Source organism: Vigna radiata, chromosome 10 (genome assembly GCF_000741045.1).
Source record: "Vigna radiata var. radiata cultivar VC1973A chromosome 10, Vradiata_ver6, whole genome shotgun sequence".
Lineage (NCBI taxonomy): Eukaryota > Viridiplantae > Streptophyta > Magnoliopsida > Fabales > Fabaceae > Vigna > Vigna radiata.
Genome location: NC_028360.1, coordinates 4,638,458 through 4,645,081, shown reverse-complemented (window position 1 = coordinate 4,645,081; position 6,624 = coordinate 4,638,458).

Genomic DNA, 6,624 nt, shown 5'->3' with positions numbered 1-6,624 from the left:
TCTTTATTGATATAGAGACGTACGGTAATGTCATGAACTAGGGGGAATTCCTTGATTATGCTAATACCGCCTAGAGATAGGGGTAGGACGATCAATTGTATTTTGCTTCCGTTTATCATGCATTATTAGTTACTAGGGAAGGCTAGAGATAGCAAGCCAGTAATTAGTAATAGGCTCTTTTCGCCAAGAGATTGGGTTTAGGGTAGACTAAAAAGTTTGCATGACAATATGATAAATAAGCAAATTAGATAAGAAGAGTAGATATAAAAGGGTGGATAAGATGAAATTGTAAACCCCAACAACTCCATTCATCCATAGTCTTTTCTAGCCAATTGATTCACTGCATTTTGCATGTTTACTTTTGTTCTTTGCATACAAAACCTAAATTTAATTCTCCTCTCAAGTCTTATGCGATTGGTTTACATGAAAGTTAAGGCCTAAGAGTCCTTTGGGAAACGATACTCGGACTTACCTGTTTTATATTATTTAATAACGATCTGGGAGAGATTGACCACCTATCCTGCACCAACTAGCATTGAGCTGGTAAAGGAATTTTATGCCAATTCTTTGTCCAGAGGAGGAGTATCAGTGGGGAGGTACATGAACTACGTGAGGGGGCAGATAATTAGATACGACCCTGACACTATCAACAACTTTCTGGGTACTGAGTGACCAGGAGAGCAATGTAGGTATTTTGCTCTTACAAGGGAGTACAAGGATTATGAGGACATCAAGAGGGTGATGTGTATCCCTGGGAGACACTTTCAGAGGAATCCTAATGGAGCACCAGCTAATTTCATTAGGGCGGATTTGACTCCCTTAGCGAAGTATTGGATGACATTCACTCATGCCAACATACAACCATGCTCCCATGTCTCCGACATTACTATGCACCCGATTCTTTTCATCTACTGCATGCTGAGACAGATGAATGTTAGCGTTGGAGAGATCATCGCCAACGAGATTCAGGACTGCGCTACTACTGTTAGTAGTAGGACACCGCTGGGACATCCGTCCCTGATTACATACTTGCGCCAGCAGGTTGGGGTGGACACTATAGTTCCACCTTTTGAGAGACCGAGGAGGGTTATTGATGCCTCCTATTATCTTCAGTTTTGTGGAGGTGACGAGCCAGCTGGAGCAGTTCCTAGGAGAGCAGCAGTTCAGAAGGAGGATGCACCTGCAAACGCACCGGCACAACATGCTGAGCCTTTCCAAATGACGGACATGTATATGTCCATAATGGAGGCTATGACGGAGTCTCTCCGCAGAGGGCAGGTAGCTACTGTAGAGATGATTATAGGATTTTATGACACATCACCAGTGCACAGGTGGATTATGGACGAGTTCCATAATATGATGGCTTGGCCTCAAGAGCAGGCACAGGGCAGCGGGTCTGGAGCAGCTAGAGCACTAGGCAGAAATGAAGATGATCAGGAGGATGATGATTTTGAGGATGCATAAGAGGGTGATGAGTACGACTCAGATGAGGACATGGACTGGTAGGGATTCTACTGATGGATGCCAGCACTTGGACATGGATTTTTCTTTTTCTTTTTCTTTTGTACTTTGGATTTGTAGAATAGGTTGAACTTTATTTTTGTGTCTATGCTTGGCTTGTACACTGGTTCTGATGATGGTTTGATGATGATATTGCATGATGAGTTATTTGATGATGATTGAATGTGGTTAATAATTAAGACTGTGTGCATGTTGATATCTAGGTGAATAGTTCACTAACTATGTGAACAAGATGTGTGGTGATTTATGATTGTGATTATGATACTAAGCAGAGTGTATGAGTGATGTGTGAGAAAGCATGTTGTGTGAGGTATTGAGCTCCAGAGTTTTCACTGATATATGCACTGCTCACAGGAAAGCATGAATGATATTGCCTGAGTCTTAATAATTGATTGAATTGCATGATTATGTCATATGATCAAGGCCGTGTTTGGAAACCCTTACTTAGCCAATTTTTTTTGCCCAAAGTGATTAAAATGTTATACCCTTTTTGAACCTTAGCCTTAAGCAAGATGAAAACCCTTGTTTTGAATTAATTACCGTTGAGTTGGGTTGAGAATAACTGTATATATTGAAAAGGTTCAAGTTTGGGGTTGTTTGGGGAAAGTTAAAAGGAAAAAGAAAAGCATTGAGCTCAAGTGTTGAAAAAGAAAAATGCATGAAAAAAGAAAAAGAAGAAAAGAAAAAGCATGAAAGATGAGCTCAATAAAAAGAAAAGGGAAGAAATTGGGAATGAGTGAGATTGGTGAAAAAGAGAGTGTGTACTTGAACTTTGAATGATAAAATAGCTCTCTTGACTCAAGGATTTTGTGATCTAGAAAAACCAATTTTTCTTGTTAGCTCAGCCTCATTACAAGCCTTGGAAAAGTCCTTGTGATGACATTTACACGTGAGAATGTTGATTGTTTTAGATGAAGGGCAATTTTGTTTTATGTGACATGTGAATAGTTGAGAGTGGAGTGTCCTCCTAAACACTTGAGTGATTGAGTGAAACACTTGCTTGGTGAGAATTGATAAATTCCATGTTTACATCTATGCTTAGTGGATTGATCATTCATGAATAAAACGTTTGTTGGGAAATATGTGATTATGTGAACTGAATTGGATTAAAAGCATGCATGCATCTTGATATGATTCCACTGAAAATCTAAATTGAATAATAACTTGTTATGAGGAAAATGAGTTTTGAAAATATTGAACTATTTGATGAAAAAGTGGAAAGCCAAGTTTTGACTTGTTTGCTTGAGGACAAACAAAGTTCTAAGTTTGGGGTTGTGATAACGGTCTAAAAACGTTATTTTCATGCTTAAATATGATATTAAAACACACCCTTTGTGGCTTAGAATGAGCTTAAAATCAAGTAAAACACTTAGTTGAGTCATGGGAGAGTCAAAAGTTGGTTTTAGAGATATTATGCTTGATTTTGCATTGTTTTGTAGGGTTTTGATGAGAATTGAAGATGGAAGTGAATTAGGACGAACTTAGACTCAAGAAAGAAGAAGAAAAAGGAAGAAAAGAAGAGTCTATGAACCGCTGAGCGGCCAAAACCAACGCTGAGCGGCCAAAGCGATTAGAGGCAAACCGCTCAGCGGTAAAACTGACCGTTGAGCGGTGGCGCGACTAGAGGGAAACTGCTGAGCAGTTTATTTAGGCGTTGAACGGTTATCTGTTTTTATTGGGCTTAAATTCTGTTACTTTTTTATCTATAAATAGACCTAGTGCGATTCAAATTGTAATCTTTTTGGCAGATAGAGACGTCCAGAGCAGTTCTACACACCTTAGAGGAGGTTCCTTGGATGCTTAGGNTCCAATCTACCAAATTTAGGGTTTTTTCTTCCATTCTTTCATTATTTTTCATCTAGATTCACCATGTCCATGGTGAACTAAACCCTAGGTTGTTGGGGAACAATGTAATCTTTTGAAACTCTCTTATATCAAAATTCTTATCTTCTTTATATGCTTGCATATGCTTACTTTATCAATTGTTGGGTTCCTTACCTTTGCTTAATGCTTTTATCGTTTAACTCATTCGGTAAATGTTGTTTGTCTTTATTGATACGGAGACGTACAGTAATGTCATGAACTAGGGGGAATTCCTTGATTATGCTAATACCGCCTAGAGATAGGGGAAGGACGATCAATTGTATTTTGCTTCCGTTTATCATGCATTATTAGTTACTAGGGGAGGCTAGAGATAGCAAGCCAGTAATTAGTAATAGGCTCTTTTTGCCAAGAGATTGGGTTTAGGGTAGACTAAAAATTTTGCATGACATTATGATAAATAAGAAAATTAGATAAGAAGAGTATATATAAGAGGGTGGATAAGATGAAATTGTAAACCCCAACAACTCCATTCATCTATAGTCTTTTCTAGCCAATTGATTCACTGCATTTTGCATGTTTACTTTTGTTCTTTGCATACAAAACCTAAATTTAATTCTTCTCTCAAGTCTTATGCGATTGGTTTACATGAAAGTTAAGGCCTAAGAGTCCTTTGGGAAACGATACTCGGACTTACCCGTTTTATATTACTTGATAACGATCTGGTACACTTGTCAGGGACTTGACAAATAGCTGCTGAAAGTGATCACATCGGTGTTAGGTCCACGAGCTAGTCTCAATAAATTTTCCGAAACATTTGGAGTCGCGTAAATCTTTTTCTTAAACCAAGTTAAAAAGGATTTGTTATGTTCATAAAGTTTCTACTTTTCACTCATACGTGGATGTGCAGACTTAATTTCATCAATTTGTTGTGAAATGTAAGGAATGTCATCCTTTGTGTTGTTTAAAATGTACAAATGAGTTTGATTAACTTCTTTTCTACTAAAACTTTCAATCTTCACTCGTCAAACTCGCTTTCCTTCACATTTGTCTTCATGTCTATTATTTGGAAGTTGATGAAAAAGTCATTAAAAACTTAATATGAGAATTTTCCCTTCCCAAATATAAATTTAGGCGAAATGTAAACTTAAATGATTGTGGACTTATGCAAGTATATATTGTATGTTAATGAAGACTTTTCTTCCTACACTCCTTTTTTTCTTCCTATAACGTAACATCCCTAACAGAGTGCCACTTGTTAATTAATAAAATCGAAAACTTACGCCATTTTTTTTTCTCATTTAAACAACATCGCAAAAACAAAACCTCAAAAGTTCAAATGTCTTACAACCTAAAGTTCAATCCTCACAAATATCTAATACATTATTCAAAAACATAAAATAACTTTAAAACATGATAAATTCCCCGTAGATAATTCCCATATCTCATCATTGCAGGTGGAACCACAACCACAAAAGGAAAGGGTGAGTAATTAAGAACATAACATAACATACTATTCAGTGTAATATCATTAAATCACAAACCATACCAGTTGTTATATCACATTATATTTAATACTCAACTCATAACTCCGACATCACATTACATCTAAATACACAACTCATAACGCTGACATCACTTTACATCTCAATACACTACTCAAACCATCATAGTTATATACATTACAACACATCTCGGTTTTAAACTCATAACAAGGATCATACATACAAGTTTATGTTGTTTCCTTGAATTTTGTCCTACTAAACCTGTTTCGCAAAACAGGGCGATTCACGACGTCTTCATCAAAACTTCAGACCAATCTCCCCGACTCCTCAAGGACTAATGAGTAGAAACACCTACGTGCACCGATGAACTTTACTCAACACGAGTCGAAGTCATTGGGCGAGACATTCAACTCTCTCAAGTCCTTGTGCACGAGGTAGGGTGACACTCGAATCTCTGTCTCTGTAGAGACCCAACACACTATCATATCGCAATTCGAACATTATCCGTTCGACAAAATTCCAAGAAAATAACAAAGTGCTTACTCCCACAACCACATCATCACAATCATACATATTTCACAATAACATATATAAGTTAACCAAATTCATTGCCCAACAATTAATTAAAATTTATAAATAATTAAAGAAATAAATTTTCACAATTAAATAATTTAATATTTTTCTAGTAACGCATCCCCTTAGATTATTAATTTCATAACTTCTCCACTAAACAAATATTTATAATGTACTCCATTTACACCAAATTCACAACACATAACAACCCACCCTTTTTAATTTATATCCTTTTATCTTAAATAGCATTTCTTTTTATATTTTACTAACACAAGTGGGTTCATTAATCCTTTTAGAATTAAAACAAAACCCATATTTCTCTCACCAAGTAAAACCCACAAAACACATTCATTTCTCATCCAAAACTCTATTTCTCTCTCTTTTTTCTTTGGTTTTTGAGTAACTACTATTTCCTCTCTCTCTCTCTCTCTTTTTCCTACCTCTTTTCTCAAAACCCGTGGACCCACTCTCATTCTATTACTTTTACTCACTTTTCTAAGTTAAGATTACTAATCTCTCTGCCATGCACCATCTCTTTTTAAGTAACACTACCCCTTCTAACACCACCCATTTTCTCTTTTCTCTCCTTCATTTAACTCACGGTCCTATACCTATTCACCCATGCTACTTTATTTTACTTTCTCTCTTCACAAACTCCACCACAATTTACGTACACACAATTTACGTACACACCATGCTCCTTCTTTTCCTTTGATTTTTCAACACCTTATTCCCACTTTCTCACATCATCATGGTAATAACACCACACCATTTATTATATAATATTATAAAATAAAATAATTAAAATAAAAGGTCATTTTATTTATACAAATCTTCCATAAACCATCCATAAATTTTATATTCCTTTTTTACCCTTCATTAAAAATTTATTAGAAACTCTAAAACCTTAATTTCACATCCTTTCTTTCTTGTCTCCTATTCTCTTTTCTAATTCCCCTGTAACACCGAATTAAACATTCCAACACATTTATATATGCATTTTTTATTTAATAATTTAGAATATACTTTTGAATTTGATGAAACATTTCAGATTGTATATTTTGTAACACATTATTTTGAATGTTCAATCCAATAAATATTAGAGTATTCCAGAAAAATTTAATTTGATATATTCTTTCTGACTTGTGTGAGTGTGATTTCACATGTTTCACAGAACATATCTAAAAGGGCTTTGAGTTTTATT